Source organism: Cavia porcellus, unplaced genomic scaffold (genome assembly GCF_034190915.1).
Source record: "Cavia porcellus strain 051 isolate PalLab524CR breed Dunkin Hartley unplaced genomic scaffold, mCavPor4.1 scaffold_33, whole genome shotgun sequence".
Classification (NCBI taxonomy): Eukaryota; Metazoa; Chordata; class Mammalia; order Rodentia; family Caviidae; genus Cavia; species Cavia porcellus.
The window spans coordinates 5400619-5424175 of record NW_026947516.1 but is presented as its reverse complement, the minus strand read 5'-3'; the positions used below and the strand labels follow the sequence as shown (position 1 = coordinate 5424175).

Below are 23557 nucleotides of genomic sequence, written 5' to 3'. Positions count from 1 at the left end.
ATGCAGTATTATACACTGATCAAATCATCATGAAATTTTAATTTCCTTTTGATCTTCAAAGATTTTTACATCAAATTGATTGATTCTCCCACTTTACTATGTTCTATAGACATGCTAGGGGTATTTTCATTATTTTCAAGTGGATGACCTTGACATTGAGCTTCAACCACAGTCTCTGATTTCAAATACCAGTTGCTTGCAGCACTTTTGTAACTGCAAAATTTCACAGCCCGTTTTTCTACTGCATAGTCATGAGTCCAACAAGGCTTCCCAATGAGGCTATGAAAGAGGACTCAGCCAAATGACAGACATCTCAAGTGGAAAACAGATCCTCTAGGGAAGATCATTGCAGAGATCCCTTGTAAGGTCCTGGGATATGTCATGTCCCATTTACATTGTATCACTTAGCAGATTTGCAGGCTTTTCCATCTACAATCTTTCAGCAATGAAGCCTTCAGAGAAAATCCTGTTGGATACCAGACCTCCGAAAAGCCACCCTTTTGAAATATTGCCTTGTGTGTTGCTCTGTGCAACTAACATCTCCTTGGCAAGCTTCAGCATTCTGACTCAGATCCCCTCCTGCAAACATGTATCCTAGAACACGGTGTCTAGCTCACAATGCTGCTAAGCCAATCATCACCCAGTGTGGTTGACAGGCAACCACAAGTTTCCTGTTTTGGTCCATGTTGGGACCCAATTCTGCAGTTTTCACCTTATACAACCACAGCCTTTCCATCCATGCAATATTTTCCTTAAACTCTCTAGGTTGTGTCTGAATATTCTTTCCAGTTGTCTTGATCAAAAAACTTGGCATAATTTGTTCACTGGAGGAAAATTATTGGAGACTTACTTGCTCTGTCCTTACATCTAAGGGGAAGCGTCTTGCTCAAATTTGATTCCCCCAGTCCACTGATTTCTTTCAAACTGATGGAGACTAAATCTTTTATGAGGAAGAATGGACATCCCACAGTGACTAGGCTTTGGCTATCTTTTTAAGGGCTTGGAGTTTAAACACGCAAGGCCTATGCAGTGTGCCCTCAATCATTGCCTCCATACTTTTATCAGTTAGTTGGACCTTAAATCCTGCAACCCCTGGAGAAATCAATAAGCGAAGGAGAACGTCAATACTGCATGAATGTTTGGAGTCCCTGCTTCATCTTTTCTGGTTTCTTATGGTTCACATTTCTCTAAGCCCAATTTAGAGGAGGTCGGCAGCTCTGAGAGCATAACACTGCACACACTAGCCATGAGGTCCTGGCTCTATACACAATCCAGCAACTTCCTAGAGAACCCATGATCAGCAGATTTTTTTTCAAACTTTAAATGAATCAGATGGAATGGTAAACCTTAGAAACAGGATCCAAATCCCCCTTGATCACAGTGGCCCAGATATGTCTTTGGGGTCTGAAGTAATTTGTCTCCACAATTTATGAAGGCATCCCAATGCCCATGCCGTGATATTCTTAGAAGTCCTGTGAAATCACACAAAGATCAATCAGCAGAATTGGTCCATCAGGCTTTAGGTATATCCCCCTTTTTGTCTTGGTTCCCTTCTCCCAAGGCACTCCATTTCTCTTGGGGTGGGATACAAGCCCAAGAGGCAAGGGTGTGGCTGGCCTTCCTAAGGTGTGTCATGGGATAAATAAGCCCCAGGTGATCAAGGTCCAAGGACACTGTGTCAAAGGGACAGGATGAGGAATGATTGCAGGTGCCCAAATTAATGGGGTTATAGCAGGGATCTCAGTGGCTATGGGGGACATGATGTATCAGTCTCTAGGCTGCAGCCTGCAGCTTCTGACCTGGCACCCATTTTAACAGTTTTGACACTGGGCAGCCAGGCAATTGTGTGCTCTACATTGGACTCAGCTCTGTGTCTCTGTTTTCCTTTACTCATGGGAGAGAGTACATTACAAAAATTTTCAGGGATAGGAATGTTGTACCTAGCACATAGATGATACACCTGATAGGTTAGAAACCAAAAATTCCTTAAAAGCTCATGGAATTTGAATAAAACTGACACAACAAGATTTTTCATGTCCATCTCTCTATGGGAAAGCTTTTCTCTACTATTTGGTAGAAATATCTGTTACTTTGTGAGGTCAACATGCATGTGGCATAAGGGAAATCACTGTTTTCCTCACCCCGATTGTAACCAAACCCTGGGTCAGTTGGCTCGCTTAACCCAGGAGAACACTGAGAAGTGGACAGCAACTTTTTCTCACTTCTTGGATTTCAGAGGACACACGTTAGACTAACACTGTGAAACTTAAGGGAAGTGTGATATCTCTGGACTTTAGCAAGGCTGCTCAAACCCCAGGTTACTCAAAACCTTAGAAAAGCTGAAAGAGATTAAAAGACAATGGGCCTGTCCACAGTGGAATAGGGTTGCCTCTGAAGTGGAGCTTTGTGGAAACAGCAATTACAAGGGAGGATTGAACACCTCAAACGGAGTTGAAATTTTTATTGTCTAGCCAAGAAAGACATTGACTGCAGGCCTAAAGATGGGGTTGAATGAGCAACAGGTTAGCACAAATCACAGGGAACTAAAGCTTTGTAGGGAGAATGATATTTGCCCAGGAGCCCAGAGTAGTCACAATCAGTATTTGGTGTCTGGGTAGTCAGAACATTCCTTCACGAGAAAGCATCTCCTGACAGGGACCTTGACTGAAAAGATAAAATATAAAACATTCCCAAAGTTTGGTAGAAAGATGTTGAGCACAAAGCTGTACTTAGATGAACAGTGACAGCATCTGGAAGGCTTTCAGCTTTTATTAGGAGAAAATCAATTATCATATATTACATCACCTTGATTGATTCCTTGAAAGCTGTAGGAGAAGTAACCCAAAAATGGGAGTTTGGATTTGCATGTCTCATGAAGTTAAAGGTAGAAAAGCAAAAGAAATTAGCAAAATCAACCAACCAACAAAGTCCAAAAAGTGAAAATCAAAGTGTTTCAATGCTTTTCTAACCAACAATGGAATTAATATCTATGAAAGATTTTTATTCTAAGCCCTGCCATTCCCAGAACCTGTATCTCAAAAGCTGTCAACCCATATTCCAAAGAACATGTAAAAAAGCTTTCAGATTCTTTGGTCCAAGACAAAGGAAATGCTCTAGGCTTGATACAAAGTTCAGTCCCCAAAAGTGCTGTCTAAGGAAATGGATGCACAGGTTTTTGGATTGTTATATTCTGTGCTATTTCTGTCTTCCAATAGGGTTACTTGATGAAATCCTGCCTTGTGCTACACTGACCGAGGCAGAAGTCTACACATGTGACAACAAACATGACAATTTCCCTTCAGTACCCTGATCAAATTATCATGACATTTTAATTTCTTTTATTCTCAAAGTTTTTAACCTCAGATTGACTGGCTCTCCCTCATTCCTGTGTTTTTTCCTTCATCTATGTTCTCTTCCATGTGTTTTAGTTCTGTTCTCAGTCTTGGCATCCAACTTCCTGCATATTCCCACACTTATTCACCTATGAAACTTGCTGAAAACATGCTCAGGGATAGATTCATTGTTTTAGGATATCTGCCCTTGAAGTTAAATTTTAGCCTCAGTCTCTGATTTCAAATCCCATGCGCTTGAAGAGGGTGTGATTCTGAAAAATTTCATGGCCAGTTTTTCTACTGTGAGAGAATGAGGCCAGCAAGGCTTTAATCAAGAGGTTAGGACTCCGCAAATGGCCAGACATCTCAAGTAGAAAACAAATCCTCAACGGAAGATCATAGAAGAGATCCCCTGCCAGGTCCGGAATATCTCGTGTCCCATTGGCACTGTAACCATGGGAAGATTTGCAGGCATTTCCATCCACAAACATTGAGGAATGAAACCTTCAGAGAAAAAAATATTGGATACCAGACCTCTGAAAAATCCACCCTTTTCAAATCTTGCCCTGCATGGTTTTGTGTGCAACTAAGATCTCCATGGCCATGCTCAGCATTCTGTCTCAGGTCCTGTACTGCAAACAAGGATCTTAGAACCTGGGGTCTAGCTCATAGTGCTCCTCAGCCAATCACTGCCTAGTGTGGTTTCCTGGCAACCACAAACCTAGAAATTGGTGTCCACAGATGCGACCCAACTCTGCAGCATTCCATCCCACACAAATATTGCAAAGGTGTAGTATTTTCCTTATATTCCCTACATTGTTTCAAATTTTCTCTCCAGGTTCATGATCAAAAGAACTTGACACACTTTGCCATCTGGAGGAAAATTATTAGAGTATTTCTTACTCTTTCCGGGCATCTAAGGGGCCCAATCTGAACTCCCACAGTCTGTTGATTTTTTCAGAATTATTGAGAGCATATTTCTCAAAAGGATTGAAGGAAATGCCACTAGGACAAGGCTTTGGCTCAGTTTTTGAGGGCTTGAACTGTAAGCCTGCAACCCTATGCACAGTCAGCATGGAACATTGCCTCCATAGAAGTATCAGCTGGCCCTGAAACTCAGAAACCACTGGAGAAGTCACTAAGTGAAGAACAACCCCTGCACAGCATGAATGTTTGGAGTGCCTGCTTCATCTTTCCATCTTTAATATGGTTCACATTTCTCTGAGCCCATTAGAGGAGGTCTGCAGCTCAGCCAGCATAAGACTGGTTCAATACATAAGCCAGCAACATCCTAGAGAGGCAGAGATCAGCAGGTTTTCTCAAACTTCAAATGTATTCAGGTGGAAGAGAAAACCTTAGAAATTGAATCCAAATCCCACTTCCTCTCAGTGCCCCATACATGTCTTGGAGGTATGAAATAATTTGTATCCACAACTCATGAAGGGATCACAAAGGCCTATGCTGGGATATTCTTAGAAAACCTGACAAATGACACAATGATCCATCAGGAGAATGTGTGCATCAGGCTTTAGGCATATGCTCTTTTTGTCTTCACTCCCCTTGCCAGGGCACACCATTTCTCTTGATATGGGATGCAAGGACCAGACGCAAAGGTGTGCCTGCCCATCCTAGGGTGTGTCATGGGATGACTAAGCCCCAGATGAACAAGGTTCAATGAAACTGGATCATGTGGACAGGATGAGGAATGATTTCAGGGGCCTCAGTTAATTGGGGACATAGATGGGAGCTGACTGCTTACGGGGGACACAACACATCAGGCCCTAGGCTGCAGCCTGGGTCTTCTGACCTGGCAATATTTTAACAGTTTTGACATTGGAAAGCTGGGTTATTGTGTGCTCTAAATTTGACTCTTCTGTGTGTTTCTGCTTTCCTATTCTCATGGGTGAGAGAACATTACAACAGTTTTCAGTGGCTGGAGTGTCTTACCTAGGATATCGATGATCCACATAATAGGTTAAAAGCCAAGATTTCCTTAAAAGCCCATGGAGTTTGAAGAAAACTGACACAACCTTGAGATTTTTCATGTCCATCTCTCTTTGGTAGACCTATTCTCTACTAGTTAATAGGAATTTCTCTTACCTTGAAGTCAACCTGCACATAGCATTAGAGAAATTCTCCTTTCCTCACCCTGATGGAAAACTCACCATGGGTCAGTTTGCCTACTTAACCCAGTGGAAAACGGAGAATGGGAAGGCAACATTTTCTCACTGCTTGAATTCCAGAAGGCCCACGTTAGAGTAACACTGTGAAACTTCAAGGGAATTGTGCTCTCTGGACCACAGCCAAGCTGGTCAAACCCCAGGTTACAGAACCTTAGAAAAGCTGAAAGTGAGGAAAAGACAATTGTCCTCCCCACAGTGGAATAGGGTGGCCTTGGAACATCAAATAAAAGGGAGTATTATACTCCTAAAAATGAAGTTGAAATTTGATTGTCCAGCCCAGAAAGACATTGACTGCAGACCTAAATAAGGTATTGAATGAGCAGCAGGTTTGCACAGATCACAGGGAACAAAAAACTTTGTAGGGAGAAAGATATTTCCCGAGGAGCTCAGAGTAGTCAAAAACAGTATTTAGTATCAAGGTGGTCAAAACTCTCGCTCATAAGAAAGCACCTTCCTTCAGGATTATCGACTGTAAATATACAAGATAAAACATTCCAAAAGTTTGATAAAACAGTGTTTAGCTCCACACTGTGCTCTGATTAAAAGTGTCAACATCTGGCAGACTTTCAGGTTTTAATGTGAGAAAAACTATTATCATGTATTATATCACCTTGATTGATTCCTTCAGACCTGTAGGAGAATTCCCCTAAAAATGGGAGTGTGGATTTGTCAGTTTACAAAGTTAAAGTTAGAACACCAGAAGCAATTAGAAAAATAAACCAACAATCAGAGTCCACAATGGAAAACCAGAAGGTTTCACTCTTTTCTAAACACACCTGGTACAAATATCCAGGAAAGATTTTTATTCTGAGCTATGGCATTGCAGGACTTTCTATCAGAAAACTTTCAGCTATGAAGCCTTCAGAGAAAATCCTGTTGGATGCCAGGGCTGGGTAAATCCATGATTTTGAAATCGTGGGTTGCAGGTTCCTCTGTGCAATTAAGATCTTCAAGGCAAAGCCCAGCATTCTGATGGAGGTCTCCTGCAAACATGTATCATAAATCCAGGGGTCTAGCTTACAGTGTTGTTCAGTCAATCATCACCCAGTGTGCTTGCCATGCAACCATGAGCCTACTGATTTGTGTCCATAGCTTTGACCCAAATTTGAAGCTTTCCTCCTCACACAATCACAGCCTTTCTTCCCATGCAATATTTTCCTATATCTTCCTGGTTTGGGTCCAAAATTTCTTTCCAGATCAAAAGAACTTGACCTATTTTGTGAAGTGGTGGAAAATTATTGGAGACTTTCTTGCTCTGCCCTGATGTCAAAGGGGCCCAAAGTTGACTCCCACATTCTATTGATTTCTTTCAAACTCAAGGAGCTTAAAACTTTCATGAGGAGAATGGGAATCCCACAGTGACTTCAATTTGGCTCAGTTTTTGAGGGATTGGAATGTAATTCTTAAAGCTCTACACACAGTCTGTTGTGGAGTATTGCCTCCATGGAATTATTAGTTGGCCCTAAAAGCTGGCAAGCACTGGAGAAGTCCATAAGCAAAGGGTAACACAAGAATTTCATGAATATTTGGAGTCCCTGCTTCATCATTCCTGATTTCTTCTGGGTCACATTAAGTAGAGCTCAGTTCATAAGAGGTCTGAAGCTATGCCAGCAGAATACTGCACACACTGGACATGAGGACCTGGCTCAATACATAAGCAAGAAACATCCCAGAGAGCCCATAATCACCAAGTTTTCTCAAACTTCAAATGTATCCTGGTGGAAGAGCAATCCTTCAAAATGGGATCCAAATCCCCTTTCCTCAAAATGACCCAGATATGTCTTGGAGGAATGCAGTATTTTGTCTCCACAACTCATGAAGAAATCCCGATAGCTGATGTCTAGATATTCTTATAAGACAAGTCAAATGAAACAATTAATCACTTAGTAGTGTGTGTGCATCAGCATGGTTACATGCCCCAGTTTTATCTTGGCCGGCCTTGCCCAGAACTCTCCATTTTCATGGGATGAAATACAAGGCCCAGAGCCAAGGGTGTGGTTTGGCATCCTAGGGTGTGTCATGGGTTGAGTATGCCCCAAGTGAAAAATGTCCAAGGACTCTGGGTCATATGGACAGAATGAGGAATGAGTACAGTGGCCTGAGTTAATCTGAACAAAGAAGGGAGCTGAGTGGCCATGGGGGCACAAAGTATCAGGCTCTAGGGCACAGAATGCAGCAATTGCCTCTGCACCAACTTGAACAGATTTGACAGTGCCCTGCTGGGCGATTGCTTGCACTGAGTGGGACTCAGCTGTGCATTTCTGTTTTCCTTTTCTCATGGAGGAGATAATATTGCAACATTTTTCAGTGGCAGGAGTGTCTTACCTAAGAGATAGGTTGTCCCCTTGATAGTTGGGAAGCCAAAAATTGCTTAAGAGCCCAAGGAGTTTGAAGCAAACTAACTCAACGTTGTGATGTTTCATGTCCATCACTCTTTGGGAAAGATTTTCTGTACTATTTGGTAGGAATTTCTGTTACTTTGTGAGGTAAACCTGCACAGGGCATCAGGGAAATCTCTATTGTCTTCTTCTCACCGTGCTTGAAACCACAGCCTGTGTCAGTTCACTTACTTTCCTCAGTAGAAAACTGAGAAGGGGACAGACAGCAATATTTACACACTGCTCTATATTCAGAGCATCCGCATTGGAGTAACACTGAGAAACACCAAGGGAAATATGTCTCTTGACAACAGCAAGTCTGGACAAACCCCTTGTTACTCAAAACCTTGGAACATCTAAAAGTGAGAAAAAGGCAATGGGTCTCTACATATTGTAATTGATTCATCTCTGAAGCAGAGTTTTGGAGAAAAAGGAATTACAATGGAGGATTGAATACCTCCAATGGAATTGAAATTACATTGTCCAGCCCAGAAAAACATTGGCTGCAGGACTGAAGATGTGATTAAATGAGCAACAGGTTAGCACAGATCACAGGGAACCAACAATTTTGTAGGGAGAAAGATATTTGCCCAGAATCTCAGAGTTGTCACAAACAGGATTTGGTGTCAAGGTGGTCAAAACTTCCCTTCATAAAAAAGCAACTTCCTGCAGGTTCATTGACTGGAAAAATAAAAGATAAAACATTCCAAATGTTTCATTAAAAAGTGGTTTAGCTCGACCATATTAATGTTTTTGGTTGGATCATTGAACACAACTGTTTGCAGTCTCTCTGTTTGAATGTCCACTTTGAATGCTTTGATACTGTGACTTGAGCAAATATCTCTAAGATGATAATGTGTAATCTGTTAACTGGTGATTTCTTACTTTTTTTGTAGTTCTGTATTACTTGCACCCTTACACTGCTTTGTTTTGTTTTGTTTTTTTCTCTTTTTCCTTTTAAATAAAATTTTTAATAAAGTTGTTTAGCTCAACACCATGCTCAGTTAAAAAATGTCAACATCTGGCAGCTTTTCTGGATTTAATGGGAGAAAATTATTATCATGTATTATACACCTTGATTTGTTTCTTCAGAGCTGTAGGAGAATACCCCCCCAAAATGTCACTGTGGACTTGGCTGTCTCATTAAGTTAAAGTTAGAAAATCACAAGCAATTAGAAAAGCAAACCCACCAATAAACTCCAAAAGGAAAACCAAAATGTTTAGCTGCTGTTTAAATCATCTGGCATAATATCTAGAAAAGATTTTTATTCTGAACTCTGCCATCCCCAGAACCTTTATCTCAGGGACAGTCAAAACAATATTCCAAAGAATCTGTCAAGTAACATTATGATTTGTGGAACCATGACAGAATAGATATGCTCTAGGCTTGATAACTTGTACACTCACCAAAAGTGCTTTCTAAGGATTTGGGTGCACTAGTTTTGTGGTGGATATATCATGTGCTATTGTGTCTTCCATTAGGGCTATTTGATGATCTCCTCCCTTGTGCTCAACTGGATACGGCAGGAGACTACACATGTGAAAACAAACATGAGAATTTCACTTCAATACACTGATCATATCATGAAATTTTCATTTGCCTTTCATGCTCAAAGATTTTTACATCAGATTGACTCACTCTCCTTGTATCCTTTGTTCTTTCCTTGGTCTTTCCTCTCTTCATGTTGATTTGTTCTTTTCTTGTACTGATATTCAACCTCCTATATATTCACCTGTTAATCATGCAGAAAACATGATCAAGGGTAGTTTCATTGTTTTCGGATGGCTTCCCTTGAAAATCAGCTTAATCCACACTCTCTGATTTCGAATACAATTTGCTTGCTGAGAATTTGCATCTGAGAAATTTTGCAGCCATTTCTTCTACTGCATGGTCATGAGGCCAACAAGGCTACATGGAAGAGGTTATGAAAGAGGACTCAGCCACATGATAGGCATCTGAAGTGGAAAACAAGGGAAGGTCATTGCAGAGATTCCCTGCCAGGTTCTGTAATATTTCATGTCCCACTGCCACTGTGTACATTGGCAGATTTGCAGGTATTTCCTACTGCAAACTTTCAGCTGTGAAACTTTCAGAGAAAATCCTGTTGGATAGCTGGCCTGAGGAAATCCACCCTTTTGAAATCTTGTCCTGCTAGTACTTCTGGGCAATTAAGATCTCTTTGGCATGGCTCAGCATTCTGACTCACGTCTCCTGCTAACTTGTATCCTAGAACCTGGTATCTAGCTCACAGTGTTGCTCAGCCAATCATGGCAGAGTGGTTGCCTAATAACCACAAGCCTTCTGATTTGTGTCCACAGCTTGGACCAAAATTTGAACCTTTCCCCCTCACACTGCCACAGCCATACCATTCATGCAAAATTTTCCTTAACCTACCCAGTTTGTGTTGAAATTTCTTTGTATTTGTTCTGATCAAAAGAACTTGAGATTTTTTGTGAAGTGGAGGAAAATTATTAGAGTCTTTCTTATTCACTCCTGATGTCTAAGAGGCCCAAACTTGATTCTCACAGTGCACTGATAGCTTTCAAAATGATGGAGAACAAAACTTTCATGAGGGAGAATGGAAATCCCACAGTGACTGGGCTTTGCCTTGGTTATCGAGGGCGTGGTCTGTAAGCCTCAAACTCTTACACATTGCCTATTCTGGACTATTGCCTCTATGGTAGTATCAGTTTGCCCTGAAAACAAGCAACCACTGGAGAAGTCTCTAAAGGAAGGAGAACTGAGGCACTGCATGAACATTTCGATTTCCTGTTTCATCTTTTTGGTTTCATGTGGCTCGTATTTCCAGAGTCAAACTAGGAGGTGCCTGAAGCTATGCCAGCAGAATACTGCACACACTGGCCATGAGGACCTGGCTCTATACATAAGCAAGCAACATCCCAGAGGACACATGATCATCAGGCTTTCTACAAGGACCAGAGGCAAGGGTGTGGTTTGTCTTCCTCTGTTGTGTCATGGGATGACTATGCCCCAGGTCCAAGTACACTGGGTCATATGGACATAATGACAAGTAAGTGCAGGGAACTGAGGAAATGTGGACAAAGAAGGGAACAGAGTGGTAATGTGGAATGCACATCTTCAGGCTCTGTCCTGTAGAATGCATCATCTGTACCCACACCCACTGGAACAGTTTTATAAGTGGCCTGCTGGGACAATTGTGTGCTATCAATTGGACAACATTGTGCATTTTTGCTTTCCTTTTCTCATGAATGAGAGAACTTTACCAGTCTGTTCAGTGACAGAAGTGTCTTATATATAAGAGATAGGTGGTCCCCTTGACAGGTTAGAAGCCAAAACTTCTTCAAGAGCCCATGGTGTTTGAAGGGAAATGACATGACCTTGAGATTTTTCATCTTTATCTCTCTTTGGGAAAGCATTTCTCTACTATTTGGTAGGAATTTATGTTAATTTGTGACATCATTTTGCACATGGCATTAGGGAAATCTCAACTTTACTCACCCTGCTTGAAAACAACACCCTTTGTTAATTGGCTTGCCTTACCCTGTAGTATACTCAGAATGGGACAGCAAAATTTTATCACTGCTTGAACTTCAAAGGACCCATGTTGGAATAACACTGAGAAACTCCAAGGGAAGTTTGCTGTCTCTTGCCAAAAGCAAAGCTGGGAAATACCCTACTTACTCAAAAACTTGGAAAAGCTGAAAGTGAGCAAAAGCCAATGGGTCTCTCCATAATGGAATTGGGTCACCTATGAAGCAGAGATTTGAAGAAACAGTAATTAAAAGGGGGACTGAACACCTCCATTGGAGCTGAAATTTGTATTGTCCAGCCCAGAGAGACATTGGCTGCAGGCCTGGAGATGTGATTAAATGAGGAACAGTATAGCACAGATCACAGGGAATTGAAATTTTTTTACGCAAAACATAATTGCCCAGGATCTCAGAGTAGTCACAAACAGTATTTGGAGTCAAGGTGGTCAAAACTTCTCCAAAAGGAAGCAGTTTCCCACAGGATCACTCAATGGAATGCTAAAAGATAAAGCATTCCATAGGTTAGATTAAAAGGTGTTTAGTTCCACACCGCACTCATATTGAAAAGATAAACATCTAGATGTATTTCAGGTTTTAATGTGAGAAAAACTATTATCATATATTATGTCAACTTGATTGATTCCTTTGGAGCTGTAGGAGAATACCCCCATAAATGGGAATGTGGACTTCTCTGTCTCACAAAGTTAAAGTTGAAAAACCAGAAGCAATTAGAAAAACAAACCAACCAACAAAGTCCAAAACGTGGATACCAAAAGTATTCAGAGTTTTCCAAAAACAACTATTATTAGTATCAAGCAAACATTTTGATTCAGAGCTCTGCCATCCCCAGAACCTCTATCTCAGAGACTATAAAAACAAAATTCCAAAAACATGTCAAGTAACCTTCTGATTTTTGGAAACATGACACAATTGAAATGCTCTAAGCTTTGATACCAGTACAAACCACAAAAGTGCTGTCTAAGGATTTGGATACACTAGTTTTGTGTGGTTTTATTCTGTGCTATTATATTTTCCAATAGAGTTGATGGTCTCCTGCCTTGTGCTCCACTGGCCAAGGCTGGAGATGACACATGTGAAAACAAACATGAGAATTTCACTTAACTACCCTGAACAAACCATCATGAATGTTCATTTTCCCTTTCATCCTCAAAGTGTTTTACATCAGAATAACTGGTTGTCCCTATTTCCTATGTACTTTCCTTTGTCTTTCTTCTCTTCCATGTTCATTAGTTCTGTTCTGAGTGCTTATATCCAACCTCCTGCATAATCACACACATGTTCACCTGTTAAACATGGTGAAAACATTCTGTAGGGTAATTTTATTGTCCGATGGCTGCCCTTTGAAATTCAGCTTCAGCCTCAGTCTCTAATTTCAAATACCATTTGCTTGCATCAGTTTTGCTGCTGAGAAATTTCATAGCCAGTTCTTCTACTGCATAGTCACGAGACCAACAAGGCTTCACTAAGAGGTTTTGGAAGAGCATAAGGCAAATGATAGACATCTGATGTGAAAAACAGATCCCCAAGTGAAGGTCATTGGAGAGATCCCTTGCAAGGTCCTGGGATACCTCATGTCCCATTGGCACTCTATCCATGAGCATATTGGCAGGCATTTCCATCTACAAACTTTCAGCAATGAAGCCTTCAGAGAAAATCTTGTTGGATATGAGGACAAAGAAAATCCACACTTTTCAAATCTTACCTTGCAAGTTTCTTGTTCAACTCAGGTCTCCATCTTAATGGCCAGCTTTCTAACTCAGGTATCCTCCTGCAAACATGTATCCTAGAAACTGGAGTCTCACTCAGAAATCTGTCAGCCAATTGCTGCCCACATGGTTGTCAAGCAGCCACAAACCTCCTGATTTATATCCACATTTGAGGCCCAAATATGTAGCTTTCCACCTCACACAGTGACAGCCATTCAATCCATGCAATATTTTCCTTATTCTCCTTAGGCTGTGTCCGAAATTTCTTTTCAGTTGTCATGATCAAAAGAACTTGACGTATTTTGTGACATGGAGGAAAATTATTGGACAATTTCTTGTTCTTTCCTGATGTCTAGGCAGCCCAATATTGACTCCCACAGTACACTGATTTCTTTAAAAGTAATGGAGAGAAAAACTTTCATGAGGAAGAATGGAAATCCCACAGAGACTGGCGCTTCGCTTAGTTTTTGAGGGCTTGGATTGTAAGTCTGAAAGCCCTACACACAGTCTGTCCTGGACTATTTCTTCCATGGTAGTATCAGTTGGCACTGAAAGCCAGCAACCACTGGAGAAGTTCCTAAGTGATAGAGAACCCCAGGATTGCATGAATATGGGAAGTCCCTGCTTCATCTTTCCTGGGTTCTTGTGGTTCACATTTTGCAGAGTGCAATTTAGAGGAGGTCTGCAACTATGCCAGCAGAACACTGCACACAGTAGCCATTAGGTCCTGGCTCACTACATAGCCCAGTAACATTCCCAAGAGCCTATGATCAGCAGATTTTCTCAAAATTCAAATGTATCCATATAGAATAAAAATCATTAGAAATGGCATCCTAATCCCCCTTCTTCTCAGTTCCCCAGACATATCTTTGAGGTCTGCAATATTTTGGTGCCATGACTAATGAAGCTATCCCAATGGCCTATGCTCAGACATACTTAGAAGACATGTGAAATTACATAACTGAACCATCAGCAGTGTGTGAGCATCAAGTTTAGTCATATGCACCTTTTTGTGTTGTCGACCTTTCCCTATGGATCGCCATTTCTCTTGGGCTGAGATACAAGGTCCAAAGTCAAGAGTGTGGCATGGCTTCTTAATGTGTGTCATGGGATTACTATGCCCCAGTTGAAAAATGCTCAGTGACACTGGGATAGATGGACAGGATGAGGAATGAGTGCAGTGGCCTGAGTTAATGGGGACATAGAAGAGAGCTGAGTGGCTAAGGGGGTCACAAAGTATTACGCTGTAGGCTGCTGAAGGCATCTTGGCCACCTGCACCAAATTGAACAGTTTTAATAATGGCCTCCTGAGAAATTGTGTGCTCTTAATTGGAATCAGCTATGAGTTTCTGCTTTCTTTTTTTCATAGAGGAAAGAACATTACAACATTTTTCAAGGGCAGCTGTGCCTTACCGAGGAGATTGGTGTTCCCCTTGATAGGTTAGAAGCCAAAAATGCCTCAAGAGACCATGGAGTTAGAAGAAAACTGACAGGACCTTGAGATTTTCATGTCTATCTCTCCTAGGGAAAGCTTTTGTCTTCAATTTGGTAGGAATTTCTGTTACATTTTGATGTCAATCTACACATGGCATCAGGTAAATTTCTACTTCCCTCACCCTGCTTGAAACCACATGCTGTGTAAGTTGGCTTGCCTTGCCCTGTAGAACCATGAGAAGGGGACAGCAACATTTTCTCACTGCTTGAAATTCAGAGGACCCAAGTAGCAGTAACACTGAGAAACTCCAAGGGAAGTGTGCTTTCTCTTGACAATGGTAAGGCTGGGCAAACACCTAGTTACTCAAAACTTTGTAAAAGCTGAAAGTGAGGAAAAGGCAGTAGGTCTCTCCATAATGGCATTGGGTCACCACTGTAGCAGAGTTTGGAGAAACAGGAATTACAAGATAGTTTGGGACATCCCCAATGGAGTTGAAATTTCCATTGTCCAGCCAGGAGAGACATTGGCTGCAGGCCTGAAATTGTGTTTAAATGAGCAATAGGTTAGTGCAGATTGCAGGGTAGCAAAAATTTGGTAGGGAGAAAGATATTTGCCCAGGAGCTTACAGTAGTCACAAACAGTATTTTCTGTCATGGTAGTCAATACTTCCTCTCACAAGAATGCATCTTCCCACAGGATCATTGCCTGGAAAGAAAAAGATAAAACAGTGTAAAATTTTGATTAAAAGTTGTTTAGCCTCACACCATACTCAGAATAAATGTGTCAACATCTGGCAGCATTTCAGGATTTAGTGGGAGAAAACCTATTATCATATCACCTTAACGGTTTCCTTCAGAGATCAAGGACAATAACCCTAAAAATCGGAGTGTGTACTTGTCTGTCTCACAATTTAAAGTTAAAAATCAGAAGCATTTGGAAAAACCAACCAACAAAGTCAAAAAATTGAAAACCAAAGGTTTCACTGTTCTCTGAAAATATTTGGTATTAATATCTAGCAGAGATTTTTATTCTGAGCCCTGCCATTCCCAGATCCTCTGTCTCAGGGAATATCAAAAGAATATTCAACAGAACCTGTCAAGTAACATTCTGATTTGTGGGACCATGATACAATAGAAATATTCTAGGATTGATCCGTGGTATAATCCCCAAAAGTGCTGTCTAAGGAAATAGATACACTAGTTTTTGTGGTTTTATTCTGTAGTATTTTGTTTTCCCATTGCATCACTTGATGATCTCCTGGCTTGTGCTCCACTGGCCAAGGCAAGAGATTACACATGTGACAACAACCATGAAAATTTCACTTCAATAACATGATCAAATCATCATGAAATTTTCATTTGCCTTTAATCCTCAAAGATTTTTACATCAAATTGACTGGCTCTCGCTCTGTCCTTTGTTCTTTCCTTTGTCTTTCCTCTCTTCCATGTTGATTAGTTCATTCTGAGTACTGATATCCAAGATCCTGCATATTCCCATACATATTCACCTGTTAAACATGCTCAGGGGTAGTTTCTTTGTTTTTAGATGGCTACCCTTGAAATTCAGCTTCATCTACCATTTATGATTTCAAATACCATTTGCTTCCAGTGATTTTGCTGGTGAAAAATTTCACAGCCAGTTATTCTACTGTATGGTCATGAGGCAAAAAAGGCTTCCCTGAAGAGGTTATGGAAGAAAACTGATCCAAATGACACACATCTCAAATGGCAAACAGATGCTCAATGGAAAGTCATTGCAGAGATCCCCTGCAGGTCCTGGGGTAACTCATGTCCCATTGGCACTGTATCCATGGGCATATTTGCTGGCATTTCCATCCACAAACTCTGCAGTGCAACCTTCAGAGAAAATCCTGTTTGATACCAGGCCTCTGAAAATCCACCCTTTTTTGTTTTCTTGCCTTTCAAGTCCCTCTGTGCAACTTAGATCTCTTTGGCAATGTCCAGCATTCTGACTCAGGTCTCCTCCTACAAATATTTTTTCTTAGAACTTGGGGTCTTGTAAACAATGCTGCTCAGGCAATCACAACCAAGTGTGGTTGCCAGGCAACCAAAAGCCTCCTGATTTTTTTCCACAGTTGAGACCTCAATCTGCAGCTTTCCACGTCACACAACCAAAATAATTTGGAAATAATTTGGAATGAAATTTGAAAAGAAAAATATTATTTATTAAAGCACAGGCCTGGCAATACAGTCTTCAGTAGCCCATATGCCAGACTGTGTGCCTAAATGCTAAAAGACTGGGTGTTTATCCTGTAAAACCACAACCATCTGCTGGTCTCATAATGGAGGAGAAGTTATTGTGATGCACTATAGAACAGGGAGATGGTGGTTACTTTTCTCAGGTAAAGCAATGTTTAGGCAAGTTTTGAGCTAGCAAGCAAGTTAAGATTAGCTAAACATCCTCTAGGGAAGGCACATACAGCAAACAGGCAAGTTATCTTGCAAATAAATGAGTTATCCTTCAATTAATCAAATTTAGATTAGGAAGACATCCTGTTCGGCTCTTAGAGTGAATTTTGATTTTTCTCTTACCTCAAGGGAGAGTTATTAGGGGGTTTATATAGGTTACAACATTCCCCACTGAGTTTATGTCATTCCCCAATTCTTTGAGGAAGTTCCTAAAGTTGTTCAGCATGGTGGGTCAGTACCATTTCATATCCCTGTTGGCATAGCACCATCAGTTTAATGCCCTGTATTTCCTGATGCATATAGTAGGTCAATATATTGACTATGCAGGGTCCTTTATTTACTATTAATAAAATCTGCAGAAGGGGTCCTGCCAAGGTTGCAATTAACCTAGTGACCAATGGTGAGAAGTTGAAAATTTGCTCCACCCAGCCTTGAGCTCCTTTTCTAGATTTTTCTCATTCTGACAACCTTTATTGTAATTCTTCTAAATTCTGCCTAACAATCCCAGACTTATTAGCATATAGACAACATTGTTCTCCCAAAGCCAGACAGAGGTCCCCTCAATTAGCCAGCAACAGATCTAATCCTCTGTGGTTTTGTAGGTCCACCTCTGCCAGAGAATCAATGGATGTTTCTAGTGGAGCAATACATTGTGAAGCTGTTGTAGACCCGAGTCCTTTTGTCTAGTTAGAAGGTCAGTCCGATATAGGCTCAATACTAGTGAGATTGCCCCTAGTCCAATGACAGTTATTATGCTAACTCCAGACACTACTGGAAAAAGGGGGGTCCTTTTTACCATCTCATGTTCATGAAAAAGAATGGTGATAAATTCAGTTTCTGGGTACCACTAAACTCGAGGGAAAACTTGGACAAAAACACATATTTCTTGAGCGTGCTCCTGGAAGAGAGTTGTATAGGCACAGAGGGTTAATACAAAAGTACAGGTGCACCAGTGGCCCTCAGGGGCTGTCACATGCCAATTGATTTGGTTATGGTGGCTGCTATTGATAGAGATTGAGGTTGATAAGTTACAATACTTAGGAAGAGTATTGGATTCATTATATATATGTGAGTTCCATTTCCTCCTGTCAGGAAAGGGCCCCTCAACAAAACATTGGTTGACTTCTGGGAGAACATGGTGGACAAATAACAGCAGGCATGGAGGCTCTCTGAGATTACCAGCTTAGAATCCAGGAGTGGTGCCGTGTGAGGAGTCCCACGAGAGGGGAGATGTACCCTGCCGACCCAGGAACAAAGTAAGCTGAGAGAAACCAACTGGAAATGCAATTCTGATGCTATAACAGGAACAGATAAAGTGTCAGTGTGGAAGCTGGATCCCACGCCATTGGAAGCCACAATTTGAATTTCCTGCTGCTGATACTGCTTCCCAATTTGCACGGCAGGGAGAGAGGCGCGCCAAAGCTCTGAGAGTGGGAATCGGCCCAAACAGCGTCGAGAGAGGGACTGGCTCGACCTACAGTGAGTGAAATGGGGACTCTTTCATAGACAAGGAGGCTCCAACAGAGGACATTCTGGGAATGGGCAGACTAGCTGGAACACAGCCCTGCAGTGACTTTAGTCGCATATTCCCCTCAAGCGGGAGTGGTGGGGAGCACTTGGCCTGGTGACTCTGCGGACTAAGATCCTGTAGGCTAGCCCAAATCAGGTCCCTGTGCCTGGCGGCGCACCCTAGCAGTGAAACATTCAGTAGGTGGACCTGGAGGGGTGGGCCCAGCAGAGGCTGCGCAGGTCTGTGTCTCCCTAGTACACTGCAGTGGGCGGGAACACTCAGCCGGCGGATTCAAACAAACTGCCACAGACAAAGAGAAAAAAAAAAAAAACCTGAGCCTCCTACATACACTTGTATGGAAGGAACAAAAAGTATGGGAAAAGGGAGCAACAGGAAAGGCTCCTCAGACCCCAATCCTGAGAACACTGATCCAGGAAAGGTAAAAGCAAAAGAGAATGAAGACAGAAAACATGCAATATCAGACACGGCACCTGTAGATATAAAATGGTATCTCCGGAGCCTCATAGACGAGTTCAAAAATGAAGTATTTAATCAAATAAAGCAAGAAATAAGTAGAATAGTTAGAGAAATGCTAAGCACCACCCAAGAAAAAACAGATGGTGGAATGGAAGAACAGAAAAAAAGGGGAGAATTGTTTCATGGAGAAAATAGAGAAAACATAGAATACGTGAAGCAGGTTCACAGAGATTACCAGGAAACTAAAAACTGTATTGAAAGCTGGCATAACAGCTTGAAAGAAACTCAGGATAGATTATCAGAACTGGAGGACAGATTTGTAAGGTGGGAGCATGAAATGAAAAACTTCTTAAAAATAACAAGAAAACAAACAGCAATAATACAAAGACTAGAAGATGACAAGAGGATCTATAACTTAAGAATTAAGAACATAAAAGAAGAAGTAGGGACTCAAACAAATGAACTACAAAAGCTATTCACAGAAATAATTCAGGAGAATTTCCCTAATTTAGCAAAAGGTAAAGATACTCAGATGTATGAGGCATACAGGACCCCAGCCACCTACAACCCAAACAGAGCTACACCCAGACATATAATAATCAAAATTCCAGAAATCCAATATTAAAAGCCATCAGAGACAAGAAACAGATCACTTACAAGGGAACACCCATCAGAATTACAGCAGATTTCTCGGCACAAACCATCAAATCACGAAAAGCATGGGGGGAAATAATTCAAGCTTTGAATGATAATAACCTCCAGCCAAGATTGATATATCCTGCACAACTGTCCCTAGAAATTGATGGAAAAACAAGGTGCTTCCAGGATAAAGAGGAACTAGGGGAATTTCCAACCACCAATTCAACTCTACAGAGATTACTGCAGGATATTCTAAAAATGAAAAATACCAAGATTCCGGAAACAGTGGCAGAGCGGCCACAATGAATGGAGCAGAAAGCAAAATGAAGAGGACAAACTGACAACTAGTGACAGAAAAATAGCTCAGCAGAAATGAGGCAGAGAAGGTTGGATGGTAGGAACAGCCATTTCAGAGAAAACAAGACATCATAATAGGTAGTGCTGTTTAATATCCTCTTGTTTTGAAGTCCCATCAAGCTTTTGTTCTTCTGTCTCCATCGGTTTTAACGTGTTGTATCTTATTAGTCTTTATTATATGTGATAATATAAACAAAAATTTTATAGACAAGGAGATTATACAGAAACCATTGTTCATTTTCTGTTAGTTGATTCTGAATACCCTGTAATACTGTCATTCTCTTGAATGGTTTTACATTGTCTTGATATGTTTGATGTTACAGTATATGAAGTTATACCCAAAGATTTTAAGGAAAGAGACACTATGGTAACTACTATTATGTCGAGATTATCTTGTGGTAAAACACTATTTTGCTTAAATGGCTATGCTTTGACCTGTGCTGTTTTGTTGTTTGCCCTCTTTTTTAATCTCAATCTCCTTTTTATTATCTACCTTTTAATTAGGAGGGAAAAATAAAAAAAATAGCAGGATATATTATAGTAACCCGCTTTGATTTCCTATTAACTTGATTTGAAACTCTGTATTGCTCTCACCATCTTGTTTTGACTGATTTTCCTCTATTCTGTTATGCTAGATAGTACCAAGTTTGAAAGTATAGGCAACAACTATGAAGACAATAAGATTCATTGTGATACCCATTCTGGTTGACTATTATCTTCTTTTGAAGTCCTCTAATGTCTCCAATGATTTGGTTTTATTGGTCTTATTCTTTACTGTTTTGTTTAATTTTATTATAATTGATGATATAGGCAATTCTTTTTAAGATAACAAGAGGCATTATGGTAACCATTGTTGATCACCTTGTATTTTGTTTTTACATTATGTATTATGTCCATCCTTGTGATTTGACTGACTCTGTCCTGGTATGTCACATTTGGTTTTACTTTCTTCAAAAAAAAGTAATAAGAACTGTGGGAGTTATAAAACCCAAAATGTGTAATTGTCATTGTATAAAAGAAAGGAAAAGAAACTTTTCTAAAAGATATAACTGCATGTATATTTAAGTGTATAAGATAGATAACCATATTACTGAATGGTTTTGGATTATTGAACAAAACTGTTTGCAGTCTTACTGTTTGAAAGTCCCAGCCTGGCCATCGGTGTGCAGAGGAGGAGCTGGGCAGATCTGCGTGCCTTCATCGGCCTCTCTGTGTGTCTGGAGAACTGTGGATGTCTCCGCCCAGACTGTTGGAGTCCCTCCAGGCTTCCGGGGGCAGTGAAGGGGAGAGGTGGGTTTGAGGATTCTACATCCGCCTCCCCATCCTGGTTGCACTTGGAGAACCGCTGAGCTCCCGACGGGTGGGCGGGCCCACACTATCACCCGAGCCCAGTCTGTTTTGTTGCCGCACCTGGCCATCAGTGTGCAGAGGAGGAGCTGGGCAGATCTGGGGTGCCTGCATCGGCCTCTCCATGTGTCTGGAGGACTGTGGATATCTCTGCAAGCAGGGAGGGATCACAGGTTCCTGAGGCACTGCAGCCTGTGGTGAATACACTAACCTGGCTGAGATTGAAGAACTGTGGAACTTCCAAGGGGCAGATGGGCGCACAGTGACCCTGAGGCCCAGCTTGTCTGGAACCGCAGAGTTCTGAGCAGGCAGAGGAGGGCCACTGGTTCTGAAGGCCCAATGGCCTGGGGTAGCGTGGTGCCAGAGTCTCAGTAGCTACAAACATAGAAGGGGATTTTCAACAGATCCTGAGGAAGCATTGAAATAACACTTGAAACACAGAAACATAGGAAAATGACAAAACGAAAGACCAAATTACAACCTCAAACCTCCAGCCCATCTCAAGAAACCCTAGGAGGGATGTACATAGAAGAAAATATATCCCAACCATCTAATATATTGGACACAATAGGTACTGAAATTGACAAGCAACTCCAGGAAGCTTTAAAGAAATTCAAACTCGAAATAATCTCCCAGATAAAAGAAGAAATGATAAAAGAAATGAAAGAGATTCTAAATATATCTAAAGAAAACAAAGATAAAAAATTGGAGGAACTAAACAAAAAGATAGAATCCCTAGACGAGCAATATAAGAAACAAACAGAATACATAATGCAGATGCACAGAGATATAGAGGAAATAAAAAACTCCAATGAAAGTTGTAAAAACTTCCTTAATGAAAGTGAAGATAGAATTTCAGACCTTGAAGACAGGATTGCAGCTAGTGAACAGGAAAGGAAAGATCTTTTGAAAATAACAAGGAACCAGGAAACAACAATTTAACAACTGCAAGACGATGCAAAGAAGAACAACATAAGAATGATAGGGATTAATGAAAGAGAGGGAGACAACATGAAGGATGTCAGGAGGATATTTAGAGAAGTAATAGCTGAAAATTTCCCAAGCATGAGATCAGAAACTGACATCAGGATCAGTGAAGCATAGAGAACTCCAAACAGTCACAACCAAAATAAAACTACACCCAGACACATAATAATCACCATCCCAGCAATCCAACACAAGAATAGATTATTAAAAGCTGTCAGAGAGAAAAGACAGATCACTTATAAAGGAAAACCACAGCAGACTTCTCAGCACAAACGATAAAGTCAAGAAGAGCATGGAGTGAAGTATTCCAGATCCTAAAGCAAAATGATTTCCAACCTAGACTGATATATCCTGAAAAATTATCATTCAAAATAGATGGTGAAATACGACACTTCCATGACAAAGAACAGCTGAAGAACTTCATGAACACCAAACCAACCCTGCGAAAAATATTGAAAGACAGTTTAGATACACAAAGGAAAAAACCACTAAGCAAAGCAGATAATTAAACAGAACAGAAAGGTAAAGATGCAACAGCAGAGAGATAACATTCCTACAATTAACCAGCATTTAACAGTAATAACCATTAATGTAAATGGTCTCAATGCACCAATCAAAAGAAACAGACTAGCAGAATGGATCAAGAAACAAAATCCAACCATATGCTGTTTACAGGAAACCCATCTAACCCAGAAGGATACTCACAGACTGAAAGTCAAAGGATGGAAAACAATTCTTCATGCAGCAGGAATCCAAAACAAGGCAGGAGTAGCCATTCTGTTTGCAGACAACGTGAACTTTAAACCAACAATGACCATAAAGGACAAAGAAGGTCATTACATACTCGTAAGGGGGAAACTCCAAGAGGAAGAGATAACTATCTTAAATATATATGCACCAAACTCCAGAGCACCCAGTTATATAAAACAATTATAAACAGAAATGAAAACTCAAATTATCAGTAACACAATTGTAACAGGAGACCTTAACATGCCATTGACACCAAGGGACAGATCAACCAGACAGAAAATGAGCAAAGACATAACAGAACTGAATGACACCTGTGAACAAATGGGTTTGATAGACATATACAGAATGTTCCACCCAACAACATCAGAATACACATTCTTCTCAGCAGTACATGGATCATTTTCTAAATCAGACCATATATTAGCTCACAGAACTTATTTAAACAAATGCAAAAGAGTTGAAATCATCCCTTGCATGTTATTGGATCATAGCG

General features: G+C 40.8%; 1 protein-coding gene across 7 annotated transcripts in view; it reads right to left on the bottom strand.

The window, feature by feature from the left end:
- Positions 1-2751: 2751 nt before the first annotated feature.
- Positions 2752-23557, bottom strand: part of LOC101788316 (patatin-like phospholipase domain-containing protein 4) — a 57809-nt gene continuing 37003 nt past the window's right edge. For all 7 annotated transcript variants that reach the window (XR_001199573.3, XR_001199575.3, XR_001199574.2 and 4 more), the window contains one exon: positions 2752-15273. The gene's annotated coding sequence lies outside the window, so the exon portion shown is untranslated. The remainder of the gene's footprint in view (positions 15274-23557) is intronic.